The sequence below is a fragment of the Equus przewalskii genome, chromosome 30 (assembly GCF_037783145.1).
Source record: "Equus przewalskii isolate Varuska chromosome 30, EquPr2, whole genome shotgun sequence".
In the NCBI taxonomy this organism is placed as follows: Eukaryota; Metazoa; Chordata; class Mammalia; order Perissodactyla; family Equidae; genus Equus; species Equus przewalskii.
The window spans coordinates 15,295,542-15,308,786 of NC_091860.1; the positions used below are offsets into that span (position 1 = coordinate 15,295,542).

Here is a 13,245-nt window from a genome sequence, read left to right on the forward strand (position 1 = left end):
AAACCCTGATATTAAAACAAACAAGCAAAAACCATAATTAGAGGTCAGTTTCCACTTCTGAGTGGGGTACTTTCTAAGCTGTGTGACTTTAGAGATTTTGCTCATTTCTTAGGGTTGCCATGACAAAGCATGACAAACTGGGTAGCTCTGAACAATAGAAACTTATTTTCTCACAGTTGCTAAGGCCAGAAGTCTGAAATCAAGGTGTTGGCAGCCTCCTGTTCTCCCTGATGTCTCCAGGGGAGAATCGTTCCTTCCGTCTTTGTAACTTCTGGTGTTTACTGGAATCTGAGCATTCCTTGGCTTGTAGACACAGCCCTCCAATCATAGAGCATTCTGCCTGTGTGTCCTCAAATCATCTTCCCTCCGGTTGTCTGTGTCCATATTTCCCTCTTCTTAAAAGGATGCCAGTCATTGGGTTAGGGCCGACCTTAATCCAATGTGATGTCATTTTAACTCATTACATCTGCAATGACCCTGCTTCCAAGAAAGGTCACATTCACAGGTTCTAGGTGGACACGAGTTTTGCGGGGTTCTGGACCAACCCAGTACTGGAATGTTTACTGTTTTCTAAGGTAAATTTCTTGGGCTTTGAGGTATAAAATCATATCATTAGAAAATATTTATAAATTGATGTTATTCTATTTCATTTTATGCCTTACATATTGACCAGAACCATAAAAAGAGTATTAAATAATAATATTAGTAGTAGATATTCTTGACATGATCTCAATTTTAATGGAAATACTTCCATTGTTTCCTTCTTTAATTTGATCGATCATCTTTAACATGTTAAAGTAATACCATTCTATATATATTAAAAGAAATATTGTTAAATTTAACCAAATATCTTCAGTACCCTGCAGTTTGCTATGATTTTTTCAGTGATATATTTGATTACATTAACAGTTTACTTTAAAACATTATTAAAATGTTGTAAGATCCTCATCTCAAAGCGTATAATATAATTATTATAGTACTGAATTTAGTTTGGTAGCATTTGACATTTTTGTACATTTATATTCACAGGGAGTTTAAACTATAGTTTTCTTACTTTTTTAATTTTTGGAGGTTTCATTATCAGTGATATATTAGCTTCATAAAATAAATTCTATCATTTCCTATAGTTGGAATAGTTTCTTTGGGCATTATCAGTTCATTAAAATTTGATAGAACTCAGCCGTATCTATCCCAAGAGACAAAATTGGAGGACATTTGTTGATAACTTTATTTGATAGTTAATGGTCCATTCGGGGTTTTCTGCTTCATTAGTTAATTTTTGGTCATTTTTCTCCTAGAAAATTAACTATTTCATTGACATTTTCAAATTATCACAGAGTCTCCATATGCTTATTATTTCCCCTTTAGCAAGCTTACATTTATGTATCTTGTGTTTTTCCTTCTTTTTTAAAATTAAAAACTAGTAGAGTTTTTCTTACTTTGTCTACTTTTAAAAATGACACACTCTTGTTTTTATCATTTGGATTTATTTTTGTTTTCCAAATTAGTATTTCTTTCTCTTGATTTTCTTTTTTTTTTTTTTCTTTTTTGAAAAGTTTATTATGACAAATTTCAGGCACACACAAAAGTAGGGAAAGCAACATAATGAGTCATCATATACCTGTTTCTCAATTTCAATAATTATCAACTCATGGCCAATCTCAATTCATTTATACCCCCACCAACTCCCACCACACATGGATTATTTCTGAAGCAAATATCAGAAGCCATATCACTTCACTTTCTCCTGATTTTCTTAATATTGCTTTATGTTTTGAAATAATTTCAAACCTATAGAAAAGTTGCAAGAATAGTATATCTCCATCTACTGTTTAAACAAATTCACAAATGTTTGTATTTTCCCCATTTGCTCTATCTATATATACATATGCATATCCATATATGCATTTGCAGAAGCTTTTGAAAGTATATTGGAGATAGTGCACCATTTTATTGCCACTTTCACGCTTCTTTCCTGTAAACAAGGATGCTTAACCAAAGCAAAGTCACAAAACCAGAAAATTTGACAATAATGTAATACCAATATCTAATCCACAGTCCATGTTTAAATTTGTCAGTTCTGCTACTTACATGCTTTATAGCTACATTTCCCCAGTGCAGGATGCAATCTATTGTCACATATTGAATTTAATTGTCATGAATCTTTAGTCCCTAATCTTCAAGAGTTCTTCATCCTTTTCTTTTCTTCCTTAGCTTCACTATATTCCAAGAGGACAAGCCAGTTATTTTAGAAAGTACTAGAATTTGAGTTTGTCTGAGGAATGCTTATGATTAGATTCAGGTCATGCATTTTAGCAGGAATACCACAGAAGTAATCGTGGATCCTTCTCAGTACATCATATCAGGAGGAATGATACTAATTTGGCCTAAAATCATAGATGTTTACTTTGAACAACTGGTTAAGGTAGAGTCAGTCACATCTCTCCACTATAATGTAATTATTTTTTCTTAAATGTTCATTTCTATGCAAATATATGTGACTATGAAAACACGCTGCCCTCATCAAACATTCAGCCACTAGTTTTAGCTCCCACTGATGATTTTTTCTTTCCTTCCTTTCTTTCTTCCTTCATGGTAAGATCCCTTAACACGAGATCAACTCTTAGCAAATTTTTCAGAGTGCAATGCAGTATTATTAACTACAGGCACTATGTTGTAAAGCAGATCTCTAGAACTTTTTCATCATGTATAAGTGAAACTTAATAGCCATTGAACAGCAACTCCCAATTTCTCCTTCTCCCTACTTTCTGGCCTCCACCACTCTACTCTTTGCTTCTACGAGTTTGACTATTTTAGATACCTCATAGAAGTGGAATCATACAGTATTTGTCCTTCCGTGACTGGCGTATTTCACTTAGCATATTCCAGCTTCATCCATGTTGTCGCACATGGCAGGATTTCCTTTCGCGGCTGAATAATATTCCATTGCATCTCTATACCACCTCTTCTTTATCCATTCATTCATCAATGTACATTTAGGTTGTTTATACACTTTGGCTATTGTGAATAATGCTGCAATGTGCATGGGAACGCAGCTATCTCTTCAAGATCCTGATCTCAATTGTTTTGGAAATACACCCAGAAAAGGGATTGCTGGATCATATGGTTCACTGATGATTTTCTAACATCTTCATTCCACACAAGTTGGTTTTCTACTGTAAAGAAGAGCTTTGCCTCTGCCCTATTTGTTTACTTGTTTATTTATTTACATTATTATGGCCTCATAGATTTATATGTCATCTTTATTTTTACTTCTCTGCTGAGATCCTCTATATATGTTTATTCATTACAGCTATAATTCTTAAGTCCTCAAAGACATTTGTAATACCTGCTTTAAATTCCTTGTTTATTAAATCTAAGTTTTCCATTATCATGGGCTCAATTTCTATTGATCATTTTTTTTCTCTCAAATATATGTCAAATTTCCTTATTTTATTGACATGTGCAATTTGTTTTACTAGTATGCTGGAATTGTAGATGATCTATTATAGCAAATTTGGGCTATATCATATTCCTTAAAAGTATGTTATATTTTTTTCTAGCAGTTAAGTTCTTGTCAGATCCTTTTGTTCCAATCAAGCTTATTTTATTTGTTAAGGTAGATGTGTTAAAATTTTCAACTTAATCCTACTTTATGCTCCTTATTCATAATTTAGGGTCTGATTGTGTTCTCATTTGAATGCTTGAAGTGTTTAGCATCACCTTTCAACTCTGGATGTGCTGAAACTTTAATGTTCCCCAAATTGCAGGGTTTTGGAATAACTATTCAGTACTCAGCCCCGCAGCATATCATCTCTCCTTTGGGGGTCTCACTCAGTACACATACAGCCTAACCCTTAGCCAAGGACTTGTGATCAATCCCCACAATATCTTCCAGGCAGCCACTTTGCTCAGTTCCGTTATGTCAGATACTCAGCCACTTGAGCAGTCAGAAATTCTAATCCCTCTCTCAGCTAAGTGACACTGCTACTATTTTGGGGCTCTACTTCTGCTCTGTGGTAGAAAAATTTCCGCACACAGAAATCTGACAATCCTGGGGCAATCATGGAGTTCACCTTTTGTATTCCTGCTTCTCAAGGATCACCGTCCTATGCTGCCTGTTGTGTAATGCCTGAAAACATTTGCCAGATGCATTATGTCCGATTCTATAGATGTTTTTGACAAAGGATAAGAGGAGTACCAGCTTTTCTGTCATAGATGGAAGCATAAGCCCCTCCAAATACTATTTTATGTTCAAATATCTTATGTTTCCTGATTCATTTAGTATTAATCTGTTTCAATAATAATAAGCATTCCTAATACACACAGACACACACTACACACACACACACACAGACACACACACATAAGCATTTGTGAGATACATATAGATATATATCTCTCAGGGCAAAAGTATGCATACATCTCATATGTTATGATATTTAAACTTTTCATATTTATTTTTTTAATAGTCTCAAATATTTTTTATTGTGGTAAATTTTTATTGATTGATTGATTTAATTTATTTAAATAGTATTTTTAAAAAGAGTATAAAATTATGTTTCTGATTGCCTTGGCATTTTAGCTTAAACTTTTAAATTAATGTTTAGCTTTACTGGCCTATAGAACGTCCGTATGAAATATATTCAATTAATTGTTTCCTAAATTGTGACAAATTTTAAATGTACTAAATATTATCAAAAGAAATATTTCAATTTTTTAAGTTTAAAGTTCTATAAATAGGTATTAATTTAACCCTATTTATCATATTTTTCAAATATTCCATGCCTTTTAAAGTTAATTATAGTTTATTTTTGTTTATCTGATCAACAAAACTTATAGGGATATTTTGAAATATGATTTAGCAATCGTATTTTCAAATTTTTCTTGTTATACCACTAACAGTTTTGTTTATATTTGGTTATGTTATTTGAGGTAGAAAGCTTCAAAATTATATCTTTATTCTAGATGTCACCTTTTTTTATTTTTGAGGAAGATTAGCCCTGAGCTATCATCTGCTGCCAATCCTCCTCCTTTTGCTGAGGAAGACTGGCCCTGAGCTAACATCCATGCTCATCTTCCTCTACGTTATATGTGGGATGCCTACCACAGCATGGCTTGCCAAGTGGTGCCTAGGTCTGCACCTGGGATCCAAACTGGCGAACCCTGGGCCACCAAAGCAGAACATGCAAACTTAACCGCTGCGCCACCCAGCCAGCCCTCGATATCATCTTTTAATGCTCAATAATCTTGATTTAGAAATTAATGTTGAATTGACTACTTTTTCATTGCATCATAAATCTTTGTCCATGTTTTTAAGCCATTTACATAAATACCTACACTTATTTAATGTTCACTAACAACATTCCTTTTATATTACGATTTACTGATTAAGATCTTAATTTTATCTGTTTTAAGTAACTTAAATACTTTTAATTTTATTAAATTATTTTTATATATATTGACATATTTTATATGTATTGACTGTTACTTATATTACATATGTCCCATTGTCTTATTCACTATCACTAATTATACATAATATTAATTTTCATCTTCCAATATATCTACTACTTCTTCTCAGTCTTTTCATCTCATTGAACATTTCTTCTTTGTCCTGAGAAAGATTTTCAAATTTGTTCTCCTTGGCAACAATTCATTCTTCCATAATGTCATTCCTGCTCATTTTTCATATAGGATTCCAATTGTTTTTGGTAAAATTCTGCCTTGTCTTATTCAATTTCACCTTAATCTTTTTTCTTCTTTTTGAGTTTATTGCCATCTATTCATATTTCACACAATCTTTAACTTTTTATGTGTTTAATATGCATGACATATATTTAATTTACCTGGGTTATTGTAATAAATACATTTCAGAAGAATTAGATCCCCCTGATGTTCCTAATTTTTGTTGTTGCTTCACTAGTTCCCATTTAGATAACATCCCAAAGCTGGTTTTTGTCAATAGATAGAGTATGAGACTTTCCTTTGGCTCATCCAATATTATTTGTTGGTTTGTAGAAGCCTTTTCTCAGAAGTATCCCTGGAGGTGATGAGCTGTTCATATTCCCATTTATAGTACACAGTAGATTGTAATTAGTATAACCCTTTATAATGAGGTAGAACTATTTCTCACCCTACTTCCTTGCCCTATGACTCTTTAATCAAAAAAACATACAACAATCATAACAGCAACAACCCAACAGACCAAAAAACCTACACTTGTCAACTTTTACCAATTCCTAGGATGTTCTTGACTATATGCCTACCCTGCCCCCGCACTTCAACTACCAATGCCAGTCCTTGCTATTCCTGTATGAACCAAAACAGTTCCTTGCTGTTTTTTACATGTTTTACTCCAGGAAAGCAACAGTTTGGAGGATACAGGAAATACCAATAGGTCTTCTTTTGTTAAAATTATAAAAGAAAAACTGACTCTTAAGTTAGATACTAGTTTGTTACTTAAAAAATCTAGTTATCTTTCTATTGACCAACGAAATTCAAAAGCAATGCATAGATACATAATTTCATTTTCACTTTTGCATAGGTAGACAAAGCACATTTGATTTTTTAAAAAATACTTAATCGACGGCAGATATTTGGAGGGTACGTAACCATGTAAATAGACTGTCTTTTTACTCTGATTATATTAGTTTGGATGGGCTCAATGATTGGTAGAAACTATGATAACCAAACTTTAATATGACTAAGTGGCAAATCCTGCCTTTCAGTAAATGATGAGATAGGTGTCATACCAGGTGACTACAGGTGGGGAATATTAACACCAATACATGTGAAAAGTAATTTCCAAACCTATATTTCCATCACTTTCTGAAAACAACACTTATTGATTACCAATTACCCTCTTGCTATTCTGTTGTTTTTTTCCTTTCCTTCTAGTTAGTCTCTTTCTGTCTCCTTTGTAGACATCTTCCTCTTAAATATTGGTGGCTATTTCTTCTCTTCCTAGTGTATACATCCTTCCTCTATGATCTCACCCACTTAACAGTTTTGATTACCATCATATATTGATGGTTCTCAATTCTATGTCTCCCACAAAACTGCCTGTCCCAAGCTTAAGAGCGATTGGATACCTCTCATTTGGAAGACCCACAGATATCTCAAACTCAACAAATCAAGAAATGAAATTATGTCCTTTCAAATTTCTTCATCCTCTTGCTTCATTCATTAACAACAGTGAAGGAAACTGCCAGTTATTCACTTGTCTAACCTAAAAACAGCTAATTAATCATTGAATCTGTAGATGTTTTCTTCCAAATATTTATTCACTTCTTTCCATCTTCACTGAATGCACTTGACACCATTTTCTCCTGAGTGGAATACTGAAATAGCCTCCTAACTGATGCCCCTGCCCCCAAAATTGCTCTCATCTACAGTGCAGAGTGATTTTTCTAAAATCCAAATCTGATTATATTACTCTTCTATTTAAAATCCTAAAAACGTTCTCTGTTACTCCCAGTTAAAGCACACATTTCTTAACATGGGCACCAGGTACCCCTGCCTACCTCTCTGGACTCATTTCTAGCTACTCCCCACTCTCAAAGCAAATGCTTCAGACATGCTAAGCTTTCTGTCCCACAAACTCACCATGATTTCTCTTCCCTCTGGGTCTTTGATACCATCTTTATAATTCCTACCATCTGGAACCTTCTTTGCCTATTCTTTATTCAATGAACTCCCTATTCATTCTTCATAGACAGGGCCAACACAAGACTAAGTAAAAGAACAAAAACAAAACTACTAAAATTCTTAGGCCAAACAAATCTATTATGGGAGGCAAAAAACCAAAACACTGAATATTATGAAGGTCTAATCATAATTAGAGTACTGTGGTATTTTCTAAACATTTTATTCCCAGGCTTAACGGAAAATCAGAAAATTGAAACCATCCAGTAAGAAGAAGAGAGGTATTATTAGGGACCTGGAACCATGATATTAGAAGATTCAAAAATATTTATACTGACAGCACGACCACAAACAGGAGAAAGGGGAAAAGATATGCAGAATCAATGGTACTTGTTTTGAATACTTAAAGTTTTATTATCATGAAGAAGTACAAGTAGTAAGAAATATCATCAAAAATCCATACTGGGCAAATATGGAAACATTGATTCAATATTAGGAAAAGCATGTTCACATCAAGGGTGCCTGACAGCTGAAAAGGCTTTTTAAGTAAGACAGTATATTTTCTATTGTGAAAGTGTTCAAGCAGGAATAAGGAGCTTCTCCCTTCCCACCTCCACTGTCTACCAGGTCAGGGAAGTTGTAGAAAAGATTCCTTTACTGGTTGGTGGTCCCTTTATCAATTCATTCAATAGCAAGTTAGTAGATTTGGGGCTGATTCATCAATAAACGTGTCTTGGTGGAGTTCTCTCACATTTTAACAGAATGTGAAAAGTGCCAGACTGGAGATCAAAATTTTATGATTAGTTGTCATTGACTAAAAGTGAGTCCCTCACAGAAGTCTTAGTGTTGGATCCCTATTTCAAAGAGCTCGGCTAACTTCAATTATCTTCTCCAACTCTATGATGCTTTGATTATATAATCCAGTTACTTCAATTTTACATCATATTTTTACAAGTTGTTTATATTTATAAAAGAGCAGCTTTAACTATTATTTCTCAATTTTTATTCTTTATTTAATTAATTGGTATTTTCAATAAAAAAATGAATGTTAAAGAAAAGAGAGAGAAGACATTAATTACCTATAGCAGCAATAAAACAGGGGCTATCATAGATCCTGTGGACAGCCAAAGAAGGACATGAGAATACTATGAACAACTCTACTTGCATAAATTCGACAACTTAGATGAAATGGATCTATTCCTTGCAAAGTACAAACTTACCAAATCCAAAATAATTTGAGCAGCTCTATAACTATTACTGAAATGGAACTCATAACTTAAAAATTCCTAAAAAAGAAATCTCCAGGCTCAGAGGGTCTCACTGGAGATTTCTATCAAATCTTTAACGCATACAAATCGGAAAAGAAGACTTAAAATCGTCTCAACTTTCAGATGACATGATTGTCTACAGAGAAAATCTAAGAACTAACAGATGAGTCAGCAAATTCTCAGGACACAAGAACCACATACAAAATTAATTATATTTATATATTCCAGAAATGAACATGTAGAAACAAAAATTTTAAATATAATACCATTCACAATCCCTCAAACAATGAAATACTTAGGCATAAATCTTATAAAATATGTACAGGACTTGTATGCTGAAGTCTAAAAAACACTGATGAAAGAAATCAAAGAAAATCTAAATATTGGAGAGATACTGTATCCATGGATTGCAAGACTCAACATATTAAAGATGTTACTTCTCCTAAATAGATGATATACATATTTAATGAAATCCTTATCAAAATTACATGAATTTTTTTATAGATATAGACATAATTTTTCTAAAATTTATATGGAAAGTCAAAGGAACTGGAATAATTAAAAAAATGTTGAAAAAGTATAAATTAGAAGGAACCACCCTATTCAATTTCAAGATGTATTATACAGCTTTAGTTATCCAGACTGTATGGTAATGGTGGAGGAACAGACACTTGGATCAATATAATGGAATAGAGAACACAAAAATAGCTTCACACAAATACAACCAACTAATTTTTGACAAAGGAGCAAAAGCAGTTAAATAAAGGGAGGATAGTCTTGTTGACAGCACTAGTGACATTGGATAGCTATAGGAAAAAAGAAATCTGGGCCTAAACCTCACATATTATACAAAAATTAACAAAATAGATCATAGATTTAAATGTAAAATATAATACTATACAACTTTTATATGTAAAAAAATCGAAGAAATTCTGAGACCTAGGACGTGGTGAAGTGGTCTTAGATGTGATCTTAAAAGTATGATCTCTACAAGGAAAGATCAATAAATTGGACTTCATCAAAATCAAAAATACTTGCTCTTTCCCTGTTAAGAGAATGAAAAGACAATCTAAAGCCTGGGAGAAAATATTTGCCACTCACATATCTGTCAAAGGATTTATATCCATAATATACAAAGAACTCTTAAAACTCAACAGTTAAAAAGATCTCATTAAAAACTGGACAAAAGACATGAAGAAACCTTTCACCAATGAGGAAGAACAGATGGCAAAGAAATACATGAGACGTTCAACGTCACTAGCTATCAGGGAAATGCAAATTAAGACGATGAGATAATACTCCACACCTACAAGAAGAGCAAAAACAAAAAAATAGTTACAATACCAAATGCTCACAAGGATGTGGAGAAACGGGATCTCTCATACATTGTTGGTGGCAACGTACAATGGCACAGCCATTCTAGAAAATAGTACCAAGGTATGTTACATCCATACTATAGAACATGACTCAGCAATAAAAAGGAACAAATGATTAATGCACAACATCTTGATGGATATCAAGAGGAGGAGGCTGATTGAAAAAAAGTCTCAAAAGGTCACATACCGCATTTTTTCCACTCATAAAACTTTCTCAAAATGACAACTATAGAGATAGAGAACAAAATAGTAATTTCTCAAAGTAAGGGCTGGTGGGAATAAATGTAACTAAAGGAGTGGCTCAAGGGAGATCTTTTGGAGATGGCCTATGTTGATTGAAGTGACGATTACAAGAATTTATACATGTAATAAAATATCATTGAACTATACACATACATTGAACCAATGTCAGTTTTCTGATTTTGATATTATACTGGCATATAATAGTTACGTAAGATGTAACCACTGAGGGAAACTGCATGCAGAGTACACAAGATTTCTCTGTACTATCTTTGTAACTTCTTACAGATCTATTTTATGTCAGAATTCAAAGTTGACAAAATTAACGTCATTTGCCAATTATTACTTGTTGACATCATTAGGAATTTGTGATAAAGTGATTTTCTTTCATTTCCTTATTCCACAAAGTAACAATAATAAATTATGTAAACAACACTTACCAAACTGTTTTATAGAACAATTCCTCTAAAAAGTATATTTTTTCCATACAAAAGGGGTTTTGGGGGTGATTTGGAAAAATCCTATTTACAATACAAACTTTTGGAAAATTCACAAATTGATCCAGAGAAGCCGCTCACACGTAATTTTTTCTCCTCTGATAACTACCTGATTTCATAATTTGGAAAATATTATCCTAACATATATCACTTAAAACACTGAGTTAGTGAGAGCAAGGACTGAGAATGACAATTTTGGAAACTCAGCGAAAGCTTTCTGAGCCTGTCACTCAGCTATGTCCTGCAATAATGAATTCCTGAAGCTTAGGACGGCTGATCCTTCACAGAAAGCCTGGTTTATTAACATTATGGTACCTGACCTACTTTCTAACACAATCTCCTAAAGAAAACAAAAGCTATTCACAGTCCATGATTAATAAAGTCTCTGAAAACACACTAGTTGTTTTCAAGGTGATGTATTACTTTTATGAAAGCGCATGTCGGGATTAGGATTTGGATATGACTAAATGATCTCCCTCCCACCTGTCCAAAAGTGCTTTGCAGTTATTCTCACTCTCCTTTGCAATGTGAATGTTTGTGTACTTATCTCTTTTTCTAGACTAGGAGCTCCACAATTATTCAGGTAATATCCTGTTTTTCTTTGTTTTTTGCTCCAGTGCCACTTATACTGAAACTGCCCCACATTTACCAAATAAATAAATGAAAAAGAAACGACAGGTACGCAAGAGTTAACTACAAGATGTTTGGTTAGATTTTATATGATTATTGACTAAGAATAAAGCAATTTGTCTAGGTGAGTGGTTCTCAGTGGCCAGGATGATGGATGCTAGGGCATGTGGCCCTCCCACAGGGACACTCTACTCTACCCTCTAAATTCATTGTTGCCTCAACTGAGCCCAAATTCTGATATACTAAAGAGTTTCAGATGGAGCATTGAGTTGGATATGGTCAACAGGTAATATATATATAATAATCTTGTGACTAAAAAGCAACATATATATCATAGCATCATACCATAGCCCCTCTCCCTCAAAATTCATCTGTTTACTTGAAAATGAGAGAATTCTGCTATAACAAATGAGAGAGGACAATCAGGATGTAAAGTCAACTCAAAAAAAGACATAAAAAAGTCTTGAAGGGGGCCAGCCCCAGTGGCACAGCAGTTAAGCTCACATGTTCTGCTTCAGCTGCCTGGGGTTCCCCAGTTTGGATCCTGGTGCAGACCCAAGCATCACTTGTCAGGCCAGGCTGTGGCAGGTGTCCCACATATAAAGTAGAGGAAGAGGGGCATGGATGTTAGCTCAGGGCCAGTCTTCCTTAGCAAAAAAGAGGAGGTTTGGTGGCAGATGTTAGCTCAAGGCTAATCTTCCTCAAAAAAAAAAAGGCATGAAGAATAACTATGTAGGGAAATTATACTTATGCATTTATAGAAACCAAAGGACATTGTTACTGACCTGGTGATAATATAGAAAGAACTGTGTTTTAATTATTGCTGACTGTTTTAATATTGCTTTATGGAGTTTTTAAAATTTAGTCAAATATACTAGATATTTGATGCATTATTATTTTTCAGTCCTTATTCAAATGTCAATTTTTCAATGAGAAATTCTCTGATGGCACTATTTAATACTCTAACCACTACTCCAAGCATTTTCTTTCCCACTTTTCCTGTCTTAATTATCATTATGAAATATACTGTGTTAGTTTATTTATTTTTGTTTTATGTTTGGGTCCCTGTCCACCACGAGTAACCAGAAAAGAAGCCCCATGAGAGCAGGAAATCGGTCTGTATACATCACTGCATTATCCCAGTAACTAGAACAAAGCCTGGCATATAATAGGTGCTCAAGAAACATTTGCTGACTGAACATTCATTTTTAAAAATTTCTTAAAATCTCCAATAAATTATATCAGGCAATCAAATATACATATATCCATTAAACTTTGACTTGAATGTAATTGAATCAATTAAATTCATATTGAAAAATACACAGAATGATTTATTTTGTAAATAAATCCCATTATATAAAGTTATTCTGTACATAAATTTATTCTGTAAGAATTTAAAACACTGATTATTGCCAATGATTAAAATTCTGATATATTTGTATATGTCAATAAGGAAATAAAGAATAAAATAATAGCTCTCCCTTCTCACGAGAAAACTTTTTCAAAATTTTGTATTGTTTAGATTAGTGCTGATCAACTTTTCAAGCACATATGAATTGCTTGAGGGTCTTGTGACAATGCACTTTA

At 33.4% G+C, this 13,245-nt stretch overlaps 1 protein-coding gene across 1 annotated transcript in view; it reads right to left on the reverse strand.

Annotated features, from left to right (window-relative positions):
• MALRD1 (MAM and LDL receptor class A domain containing 1) overlaps positions 1-13,245 on the reverse strand; it is a 648,353-nt gene that overhangs the window by 370,362 nt on the left and 264,746 nt on the right. The gene's annotated exons all lie outside the window — the stretch shown is intronic.